This window comes from Ambystoma mexicanum, chromosome 6q, assembly GCF_040938575.1.
Source record: "Ambystoma mexicanum isolate Mex_15411 chromosome 6q, UKY_AmexF1_1, whole genome shotgun sequence".
Taxonomy (NCBI): domain Eukaryota; kingdom Metazoa; phylum Chordata; class Amphibia; order Caudata; family Ambystomatidae; genus Ambystoma; species Ambystoma mexicanum.
In genome coordinates this window covers 90431794-90444045 of record NC_090937.1, presented here as the reverse complement: position 1 = coordinate 90444045, position 12252 = coordinate 90431794, and the positions used below count along the sequence as shown (strand labels likewise).

General features: G+C 44.3%; 1 protein-coding gene across 1 annotated transcript in view; it reads right to left on the bottom strand.

Annotated features, from left to right (window-relative positions):
* The window catches only part of LOC138515798 (probable E3 ubiquitin-protein ligase HERC6), a 2700520-nt gene that overhangs the window by 1153585 nt on the left and 1534683 nt on the right, over positions 1-12252 (bottom strand). The window lies entirely within an intron of this gene.

Genomic DNA, 12252 nt, shown 5'->3' with positions numbered 1-12252 from the left:
AAATTGGTTAGTTCTGTTTTGGCAAGTATTGTCATCACATGCACGTGTCCACACATCATTTGCTAGGTGTTGGCATCCTATGCTGAGCAAGTTGCACCATTTTCCAGGTGATGACAGTATATGCCTGTTAAAATGGATTTCTAGAATCTGTGCCTGGTGGACAGATTTTAGGAGGCTGTTAGGCAAGAATGTATGCAGTAACCCTGTGGGAGACTACACCAGTCTTGTCCTCTTAGGTAACCCACTTATTGGTATAGGTCTGTACTACGCAAGTTGGTAGAGTGACTGAGCAGCCAGAGTTATCTCAAGAGGGATAAATGTGAGCTGTAGAGCTGTAGCAACGAAATCCACACATACAAGTCTCCAAATAAAACTTATACTCAAGGGTTTCTAGTAAAGTAATTATTTATTTAACAGTTAGTTTTAAATAAGCATTTGTTAAAAAGGGCAATGTGCAACAATTAAAATAGACTTCATAACACGTTCTCAGAATCAAGATAAGAATGTAGATACTCTTTAGAGATGCTTCATACACACTTCCTACACAATGAGGTGACTTCAATTACTAGGACAGTATTGGCATTTATATATCACTTTTTGCACTTGGTAAAATTCTCAGGTTGTGGAAAGGAAAGGTTAAGGGAAGGAAAAAAATGTTAACAGGTTCTCAGGGCATGTGAGCATTTTTTAAATCTCCAAATGAAGTCTAGATAGGATTTTTCCCAGCTTCCCAGCAATAACAGTTTCAAATAAGTTACCACTTATGAGGGCCAGTTAGAATCAAAGTCAATGGGTCAGAAGAGTCTGCAGGGAGCAAGGACAGCCAAAGTCAATTTGAACAATGTCTATGGAGCTGAGACACCTCTTAGATAGCACAAAAGTCTTGCACAAAGTTAGAGAGTTTGTAGAACATCACTGTTGGCCCACAAGCTATTGGGCTTGTGAAAGGCAGAGCTGAGATCAACTCTGCAAAAAGCAGCTACTGCAAGTTTCAAGTGAGATAATGCAAGCTATAGAAAAAAGAGGTAGGTACCTCTTAGTCAGCACAATACCTTAGGTTTGAAGAAGAGGATCCAGTTGGCTTCTGTCCTGGTTGCAAGGTTGCAGATCCTGGGTTCCTGGGCCTCAGTTGTGGGGACAAGAGGGAGGACGTCTGGAGGACTCCTGCACTGCAGTTTGAAGGTTGGCGGCAGCTACAGACTTTTTTCAGTTCAGCAGCACTTCTTGGTTTCAGCTACCGGCAAATAGCTCCACCGCGGATCTTTGACACTTGATGGGCTTCCCTCACTCCTTGAGTCCAGCACTCTGGTGAGGTGACTCGAGCTTGGGTCGTCCTGCTTTGGGAGGGTCCTCAGGATCTTCCTGGAACTCTGTTCCGGCTTAAAGACGATGCCCTCGACTATGGATTTCTCAACCCCTGGCACTCGGTTCCAGCAGCAGCAAAGAACTACAGCCGGTTGGGGAAGGTCTTCCAGCAAAGTTCGTCTTGGGGTTAACTGGTCCCAACAGCCACTGGGAAGAAGTTGTCCTCTCCGGAGCTTCTCTATTCGATTGGGAAAAGGAGTTTCAGCACTGCCGCGGGGCTTCACCGGGCAGTTCAATGGCCCAGGAGGATGCAGCAAGCTTCTCTTCACGATTCCTTCATCGGATGTTTCGGTCAGTGGTCGACTCTGTCTTCTGTCCAAGAAGCTTTACCTATTATGCAGGTTTCTCCCATTCATGCACAGAGGCGTAGACAGGGTAGGGCCTGAGCGGGCAATGCCCATCCAAAATCTGTAGATGCCCACTCAGCAGCACTGTGTAAGCAGTCTTAGATGTTAATGTCAATGCAGTGGGCCCAACTACATTAGCTTCATGCCCCACTAGTTAGAGAATCCTGGCTCCGCCTCTGTTCATGCACAGACTAGCTGTCACTCACACAGCAGGGTGGCTGTCCTCAAGGAAAGCCAGTCAGCCAATCATGACTGGGTGCATTCAGGTTACCAAGGAGACTAAGGACAGGGAGTTTCGGGCAGCTCCCTCGCTTCCTGCCCTGCCAGACACACTGGAGCCAAAGGCGGATTTCAGTACTGAAGCCCGCCAAAGGCAAAACTAACAAAAGGGTTAAACCTGGTTTGGCGCGCAGAGTAAAATCCAAGAAAGACTTCACAAACAAGAAATGGTGAAAAAAGAAGACTGAGGCCATTTTGACATAAAGGTCACCAGTGGGTGCTATCCTGCAGCTGAGGATTCAGCCTGCGGCAGGAAAGCACAATGGTAGGAAAATTAAACCACTGCCACCAGCCATTTAAAGTCATGAGGGTAATATAAAAAAGTCACATGAGTAAGTAGGAAAAGTGTATACTAAGTAACCCCCCATCACTCCACATAAGATGGGGTGTGCTGGACCGACATAGGGAAAAGGTAAGTAAAGTCAATTTCCCTTTACTACTCTTGGGAACAGTAGTTTACCCAAGAGAAGGTATTTAAACCTTAAGAGAAATTCAAATGACTTCTCTGTGACCTGCACTGAAGGTGCTGTGTGTCACAATACAAAAGGTAGATGCCTATGGAGTTTGTCAGACTCCAAAAACAAAGAAAACACGGAGTCCAAATCAGATAAAAATGCATGAGAGAGTAAGGAAAAGGTTTCACGTACTCCAGGATAAAAATTAAAAGTCCTAAAGTCCAGCAAAAGTGCTGGGGGTCTCTAAGGTTAAAGGAAATTAGCACAGAAATAAGAATTCTCTGTAACAGAGGCCACCCAAGCTATACTGAACAGTGCAACTCTGAGAGGTTAGCCAAAACCCAATCAAGGTAAGCTTGGAGAGCAGTCAAGGCTACTCTCAGGAAAGTGTGAGTGGGGTCATGGGTCTACAATGAGTCCCCACAGTGAAGCACACAATAAATCAATGTAGACATGTAAGTACAAAAATACTATATTTATTCTAAGCCCATAATACACACTAGGAAATGAAATAAGCAGGTGAAAATATAACACAATATTCAATTATAAACATGCATACAGTCACATTTATGTTCGTAGGAATGCATTTAATAACTTATTTAAGTGAAAGGAAGGTAAGTAGTGATACAGTAGAATGTAACCTAGTCACAAGAAATATACCCTATACATCCAATCCCTATGATGACTGGGGCCTGGTGCTCAAAAGTCATTAAGCTTCTACTTAGGAAAAGTATCTGATGTTTAAAGAGTTCTTGTGTTGGTGAAATGTTCCAGAGAGATATTCAACAAAGTTACTGGTACATAAAATGATGTTCTTATCTTTCAGGTACAGCTGCTTTTAGACACGATGATCAAAAATCAAAGGAATGGAATAACCAAAGTTTTGTCTAAGGTTTCTTCTAAGGAGAACAGGGGGAAACAAATGCATGTGAGTAAGATTTTCCCAGATGAATAGATGGGTTGACTCGGGGTCGCTGGGTCTATGTTTTCCTGCCGTTGGTTCCAGTGTGAGTTGCCCATGTGCGGCGGGTGCAAGGATTCTTCCAGTCGGTCCAGGAGCAGAGTGCAACCCTTGGCAATGAAGAAAAGCAGAAGACACAGATACAGACCTCTTCAGGACACTTCACCAGACAGGGGAAGGCAAGTTCCAGTGACAGCCACTGCACACAGGCGACGGCATGCGTCCTTCCAGTCGCAGTTCAAGAAGACCTCTCAGAGCAGGATCTCTTGAAGCTGGAAGGCTGAAATTCGGCAGAAAGGCAATGTACACCACAAGCTGGTGACATCCAAAGTTCCGGCAATGAATGTGGAACGGCAACGGTTCTAGTGAGGTAGACCACTGGAGAGCTGGTCAGTCCACCAGGGGCCCCAGGAACACTTGCAAAGGATCAGGATGACTGGATCCTCGAGAATGCGTTGAGACTGGTTGGTCCAACCAATCCAAGGGTTAAAGCACCACACAAGGTCTTTGCAGGTCAGGTAGTCCAGCAGGGCTTCAACTGGCCAAACACAGGAAGGGATGCAGGGCCTCTTTGGGAGTCGTCCACGGATCTTTGGTCAGCTGCTCTCCTACACAGGATACTTGGCTCCAACGCTGATCTGAAGGAATGGTAGCAGGAGTCCTCTTCTTATCCAAGATTCTGCCTGGAAGCAAGTCCAAGCCCATCAGTGGCATCACTAGCCCGTGAAAGCAGCAGCTTTCCCCGGCAGGTGCATGACCTTATATGGGATTTCCTTACCTGGCAAGGCAAGAAGAATATTGCCAAACAACAACTGAAAATCTTGTGGAGCGGCCATTTTAGAGCACTAGCCACGTTCAGTAGCCAGACGCAGTAAACGCGAATGTGCGCACTACAAATAACACATAAATGGTAAAAATATAATTTCTGCCACCAGCTTGTCTTTAGGAACATGTAAAAGTAACCAAAAATCCCGAGTTTGCAAGACTAGGGTGATACAAAAGTATCCCCACTGCACTGCACTGTAAGATGCTGTGTGCACTATTAAAAAGTTACCAAAAAGGAAAAAGGTTAAAAAAAGGGAAAGTTTCCAGTACTAATAGTCTGAAGGACTGATGGACTGATCAGTTTCCCCATCACAAAATAAGCAAAAGGCGAGCAGAGTGAAGTCCCTGTAAAAAGTCAGGACAGGTTCAGAAACAAAATCAAAATGTTTGGGGTCCACAGAAATATGGAGGGAAAGTAGCTAAAAGAGAAATCTTTACTAACACCCCAGGACATCACATCATTTGACCGCTATTTCCGTCATTACCCAGGTACATCCACAGTTTGTCAGATGTTGCCATATGGCCAGTTTCCCACATTCTATGCAGGTGTTGCCATCTAATGACCAGTTTCTAACATCATGTGCCAGGTACTCACACACTGTACCTCTGTTTACTCTCATATTACAAACTATTCATATGCAAGGTTTTGCAATTAAATGCCAATGTACTGCCATCAAATACCCAGGTTTCACACCCTCTAGCAAGAATTGACATCATATGTGAAGTTGCTGGCATCATTTGACGGCTGTAGGCATCATACGTCTTGGTGCTCATATCATTAGCCAAGCATATTGCAGAATAAGGAGGAGATGACAAATATTGAGTCAGTATTTGTTGGTAGTCTGTTCCACTGTTGTGAGTGGTAATTAGCGTATTTACGGTTTTCTTCTTGCTATGGGTTGCCTATGGTCACATTGTTGATGAGGATCTTAGTTATCTTAAAGGTATGCGGTGTGTGAGGTAATCAGACACATATTTTCAAACATTTTTATGCTTTGTGGGTTAGGCAGAGGTTTATTCTAGTGTTGATCGGGAGCCATTGTAGTGCATTCAGTGATGGTGCAATGTGGTCTCATGGTTTCAGACCAAGGATATGTCTAGCAAATAAATTTTTTGGGACAAACTGGATTTGTGGTAGATTGAAAATTAACAAGGGGGTCCTGGGAGTCCCTCTGCCAGACATTCGTCCTGGTTACGAGAGACTTACCCAGAGTCTTTAGCTCACTATCTTTCACAGAGAAGAAATATCCCAAACATATCAGTCTTTGTCTTGCCCTGGGGCAGTCCAGCACCGAAATGCTAGGCAATTCTCCTCTGAACAAGAGTACCAACAGCATCCCCAGACACATGTTTCGGTCTGGTTGGACCTCATCAGTAGGGAGGAGCTGTGCCTCTCTAAGAATAGTGAGCAAGGGGTCCACGTCTGGATTCCCCTAGTAACTTAGGGTAAAACCCTAAGTTACTTAAATATGCAAATTAACAAGGGGGGTCCTGGGAGTCCCTCTGTCAGACATTAGTCCTGGTTACGAGAGACTTACCCAGAGTCTTTAGCTCAAATTCTTTCACAGAGAAGAAATATCCCAAACATATCAGTCTTTGTCCTGCCCTGGGGCTGTCCAGCACCGAAATGCTAGGCAATTGTCCTCTGAACAAGAGTACCAACAGCATTCCCAGACACGTGTTTCGGTCTGGTTGGACCTCATCAGTAGGGAGGAGCTGTGCCTCTCTAAGAATAGTGAGCAAGGGGTCCATGTCTGGATTCCCCTAGTAATTTAGGGTGAAACCCAAAGTTACTTAAATATGCAAATTAACAAGGGGGGTCCTGGGAGTCCCTCTGCCAGCCATTAGTCCTGGTTACGAGAGACTTACCCAGAGTCTGTAGCTCACTATCTTTCACAGAGAAGAAATATCCCAAACATATCAGTTTTTTGTCCTGCCCTTGGGCAGTCCAGTACCAAAATACTAGGCAATTCTCCTCTGAACAAGAGAACCAACAGCATCCCCAGACACGTGTTTCGGTCTGGTTGGATATCATCAGTAGGGAGGAGCTGTGCCTCTCTAATAATAGTGAGCAAGGGGTCCACGTCTGGATTCCCCTAGTAACTTAGGGTGAAACCCAAAGTTACTTAAATATGCAAATTAACAAGGGGGGTCCTGGGAGTCCCTCTGCCAGATATTAGTCCTGGTTACGAGAGACTTACCCAGAGTCTTTAGCTCACTATCTTTCACAGAGAAGAAATTTCCCAAACACATCAGTCTTTGTCCTGCCCTGGGGCAGTCCAGCACCGAAATGCTAGGCAATTCTCCTTTGAACAAGAGTACCAACAGCATCCCCAGACACGTGTTTCGGTCTGGTTGGACCTCATCAGTAGGGAGGAGCTGTGCCTCTCTAAGAATAGTGAGCAAGGGACGTCTGGATTCCCCTAGTAACTTAGGGTGAAACCCAAAGTTACTTAAATATGCAAATTAACAAGGGGGTCCTGGGAGTCCCTCTGCCAGACATTAGTCCTGGTTACGAGAGACTTACCTAGAGGCTTTAGCTCACTATCTTTCACAGAGAAGAAATATCCCAAACATATCAGTCTTTGTCCTGCCCTGGGGCAGTCCAGCACCGAAATGCTAAGCAATTGTCCTCTGAACAAGAGAACCAACAGCATCCCCAGACACGTGTTTCGGTCTGGTTGGACCTCATCAGTAGGGAGGAGCTGTGCCTCTCTAAGAATAGTGAGCAAGGGCTCCACGTCTGGATTCCTCTAGTAATTTAGGGTGAAACACACAGTTACTTAAATATGCAAATTAACAAAGGGGTAGATTGAGACTGTAAGGAAAGATTTTCTTTTTACTGCTTTACTCACATAGAATTCCATGGGACACCCTTTGTTTGTGCTATTGTTTGCTTTCTCACCAGACTTTTTGGAGGTAAGCAAAGCCCTCAGTTTTTCTTCCATTGCCTTTTGCTCACTTTTATGGGGAAACTGATCAGCCCGTATGACTATCAGCTCTGGGAGACTAGCGGCTCATTATGAGTGTGCCGGTTCGGTAATAATACCAGTAATACCTAGTCTCTGGCATTTTTACCGGACCGGCATATACGCTGAGTTTGCTGGCAGAGGCAGTGAACTACTGGCATGCCTGACCTGCCGGGAGTTCAGGAAACATCAGGCGTCACCATATAAGAAAGTGTGGTAACGTATCAAGGACCGTGATTCGAGCTAGCAGGCAGAGTAACAGAGAAGGATTGAACATTTAGGACAATCAAAGCCCCCTATTAATGGGGCCAAGGCCCTGAAGGGTTTGTCATAGACAGGGCTAGCATTGAGAAGGCAGTAACAGCAGTAAGAAAGGGAACCTAAGAGCAAGACATATCTTGAAGAAAGCAAGAAAGGTAATCTGGAGAGAGAAGGCTACACTTGTAAAGTAGGCTGTGTCCTAGACCCTGATATGGTCTACATTAAGAAGTAAAGCTATTTTAGGGCCTGCAAGGGCATATCTCAGTCACTGGCAGATACCACACCAACTGGCAGATACCACACCAACAAGGAGAAGAGAAAGCAGAGAGCCTGTTGAGGGCTACATCTGACATGTGGGCCGAGACTAAACCTTGCATCTCAGCGATTGGCCAAGACCAGTACCAGAGAAAAGAAAGATGTTGCATAGCCTTTGGGAGACGATCTTCCCACAATCGGAAAGAAGAAGCAGCACAGGGAAAGACCAGAAAAGATATTGGCCCGGCCGGGCAATCTACAGGTGGCAGGTTATCTTATGTTATTAAGCTTTTATACTGTGCCAAATACAAGAGAACATCTTAAGAAAAACCCTAAGCAAGGAGGGGGGAGAAGAATGTGCCGGTAGGTGAAGCCAAGGAGTGAGATTGGTGCAATATTCAAGGGGCTGTGCAGTAATTTTATTAGGGAATCGTGAAAGGTCGAATGGTTCCTTAGGTAGTCCATATTACCATTTAGAGAAATGCCATTTCGACACCTATAATCCGGTGAATCTTCTTGTATTGTAGTTGGACAATTATAGTCCTACAGGCATTCAACCCACTCATCCTGACTTACTTAATGAAGAATGTTGAACTTAATTTCCGACTCCTGCATTCGTTTGATCTTATGTCACACTTACTACTGCTAACTATCCTTCAGAAACAAATCCACAACATGACTGAGGAATAAAACACTCCACATTATTTTGGTAGCAGAGAATTTTTACCATGAATGCACCTAACAGCTTCTAAAAACTCATACCATTCAGTTTTAAAATTGACTGTAGAAAGAGAAAAATTAGAAGATGGCACACAGTGTCTATGAACTGGGGAATCACTACCTGCTCTGAAGTAATAGCCTTAAAATGAACACATACGTTTGTGCACTAGTACTTGTTTATTGGAGGAATGTTACTTGAGATAATCCTGGTCCTTGCTTTGACAACAAAATCCCTATTACGAAAGATTCTTCTGATGGAGGAATTCTATCTACATGTGTATTTTTTTTAATAATAGAGTAACATCAGAACAAGTCAGCAACCCGGAATCTTGGTCATGTGCCCCAAGAACGAATGCAACCAGAGAAACAGCAGTACTTAAAGCCACCTTTATGTACATGTAGACGGAGCTTGGAATAATGCCAAAGGCAAGTATAGAGAGGATCCTATAAAACCTGCGGTATAACTTTATTGAACAGTGAACAGGTTCAAGGCTAATGCAAAACAGCAAGAGAGATAACAACTTAGTCTAAATTGGTCCCTCATGGTCTAAATCCCTAGTCTAAAATGTTCTTGGATAGGATTGTATCATCCCAGATAAAGTGTAAAAGACAAATATTACGTACCCACTAGTGGTTGGTTCAGAGTATTACATCTTCTTTTTCGAATTGGAGCAACTGGGTGTCGACAGGAGAGTTTCTGTGACACAATACCTACCCTACGTACACAAGCACCCAAAATCCTTCATGCATCAACATTCTCTGTTTGTCTTAACCTGCCCATAGTATGTGTAAGGCAACTGAGCAAGGTTTTTTTGCACCCACTGTTTTACTTCTCCCTTGCCGGGATTTAGGGTGGGCGCAATATGACTCTAAGCAGATACAAGCTACAGAAAGACAATTACTGGGTAAATAATATTTGTCTTCTGGAGCTTGTGAATCTGCTTAGATTCCCATGCAATGCATAGATTAGCAAGCAGTACCTGGAGCAGGTTGAGGATGAGAAGTATAAACAGCAGAACATACGTTTTTTAGGATTGTCGGTGCCACTTATGAATCCACTCTAGCTTCTGTGTCTACACAATAGTGTTGCGTAGTATGTGTTGAGCTCCATGTTACAGCCCTACAAATCTCTTGTAAAGGAACATTAGCATTGAAAGCTAAGTTGCGCCTGTGCCAGTGAGTAGCAAAGATGGGATACATTTTACAATCCATCTGGAGATTGTGGCCTTAGTAACGGGATCCCCTTCTCAGCCTGTTGCAAATGAGACATACTTGTTTCATTTTGTCAAGACAGAACATCACTGCCATGTGCACATCTAGGGTATGTCATGAATTTTCTCCCCTATCATGCTGGTTGGGGAAAAACAAGGAAGTTGAATGGATTGATTTACATGGAATTTTGATATATATTTTGGTGCGAACTGTTGATGTGTTCTTAGAACTACTTTATGTTTGTGCATGTTTGTTAATGGTTACTAATGGCTCTGTGTTAGGCGGAATTGCATGCAGTACCCTCTGGGACCACCACACACAATTAGGACTACAGGTGTAAGTCAAACCAACCTTTGATATAAGTTATCTAAAAACTCCATAATCAAAGAACACAAGTGAAAAACACACATCAAAACACATGAAAGAGTGGGAAAAAGGCTCACACTCTTTCCAGGTAAATAAATCAAGTCCTCAAAATACAGCAAAGTTGCTGGGGGTCTCTAAGGTGAAGGGAATTAGCACATTTATAAGAATTCTCCCTAACACCCGTCCCCCCCAGACTAAGGGACAGGAGGATTTAATCCACCCCTGGATGAATTTCCTTACTCCAGTTGGTCAAACATTCTGGGGAGACCATCAGCATTTTGGTGATTACACCCTGACCTGTGTTCAATGGTAAAATCAAACCCCTGTAGGCTGATTGACCATCTTAACAATTTAGGATGCTCCCCCTTCATCTGCATTAACCATCTCAAGTGTTGGTGGTCAGTCTGAATCACAAAAGTAGATCCATACAAGTATGGTCTAAACTTCTTCAGTGACCACACAATAGCAAAACATTCTCTTTCAATGGTTGCCCACCTTGTTTCTGGTTCCTTCAGCTTTCTGCTGATGAAGCAGATGGGGTGCTCCCTACCTTTCTCATCCAGCTGACTCGGAACTGCACCTATACCTGTATTGGAAGCATCTGTTTGCACAATGAAGGTTTGGCTGTAGTCACAAGCTCTTAGGACTGGAGCTTGACAAAGGGCTGGCTTGAGTCCTTCAAATGCCTTGTTGCACTCCTCATTCCATCTGACCCTTTTAGGAAATTTGGGAGATGAGACCACATTCAAGGGATAAGCTATGGACCCATAGTTCTCAATGAAGTTCCAATAATAACCAGTGATGCCTAGGAAGGCTCTCACTTGGGTTTGAGTAGTAGTGGTGGCCCATTCTTGTACAGCTTGTGCTTTGCTAGGCAATGGCCTTATTTCACCTCCTCCTACCTCGTGTCCAAGGTAGACCACTTTGCTCTGACCAATTTGATATTTACTTGCCTTTATGGTCAGATGGGCCTGCTCAAGAGCCTGCAAAACATATCCTAAGTGGTCAATGTGTTCTTTCCAAGTAGGGCTAAACACTGCAATGTCATCCAAGTATGCCATGCAGAAGTCCCCTGTCCCATTCAGAACTTGATTAACCATCCTTTGGAATGTTGCAGGTGCATTCTTTAATCCAAAAGGTATTACCTTAAACTGGTAGAGGCCTGCTGGGGTTGAAAATGCAGTTTTCTCCTTGGCATGGTCTGTCAGGGCTATTGGCCGATAGGCTGACGTAAGGTCAAATGTACTGAGTTACTACCACCAGATCATCTGTCCTAGGTAAAGGATGGGCATCAGCCTTAGTGACTGCATTTAGAGCTCTATAGTCAACACAGAATCTCAACTCCTTAGATCCTGCTTTTGGCACTAGTACAACTGGACTAGACCATGGGCTAGCAGAGGGTTTTATTACCCCGAGATCAAGCATCCTGTGGACCTCTTCCTTTAGGTGGGTTCTGACATTATCTCACATCCTGGAACCTCTGCTTTTAACAGGTAACCAGTCACCAGTGAGAATATCATGCTGGCCCCAAGGGGTCAAGCCTGGTGATAGTGAAAACAGGGAGGCAAACTGATTTAACAGAAACTCACACTCTTCCTGTTATTCCAGTGTCAGATTAGAATAGAGATTAACTCCTTCTATTTTCTCATCTAAAGGTTGTGCCCTGTGGAGATCATGTAGAGGTTCACTCTCTTCCTCCTCTTGAGCTGAAGCTAGAAGCAAAGCTCCCACTTCTGGTCTTGAGACATAGGTTTTTAGACAGTTCGTGTGAAAGACCCTGGGGGCCTCCTTAGGATTGCCTAAGTCCACCAGATAGTTGACCTCTCCAAGTTTTCCCACAACCTTGAAGGGTCCTATCCATTTGTCCGGTTAGGCCCTCTGCCTTTTTGGGACCATAACTAAAACTTGCTGGTCTTGAGTAAACTCAACCATGTTGGCCTTCTGGTCATGCCAATGCTTCACCAGAGCCTGACCTGCTTTTAAGTTATCAGATACTTCTGTCATCATGTGTGTCATTCTCCTCCGGAGATCTAACACATAGTCAGTGACTCTCACTGGCTTGGGAGAAGGAGCTCTCTCCAACCCCTCCTTAATTAAGGCCAATGGACCTCTAACTGGATGACCATAGAGAAGCTCAAAGGGACTAAACCCAACTCCCTCCTGAGAGACTTCTCTATAAGCAAAGAGAAGGCATGGCAGTAGAGGATCCCATTTTCTTCTGAGGGGTTCTTCCAAGG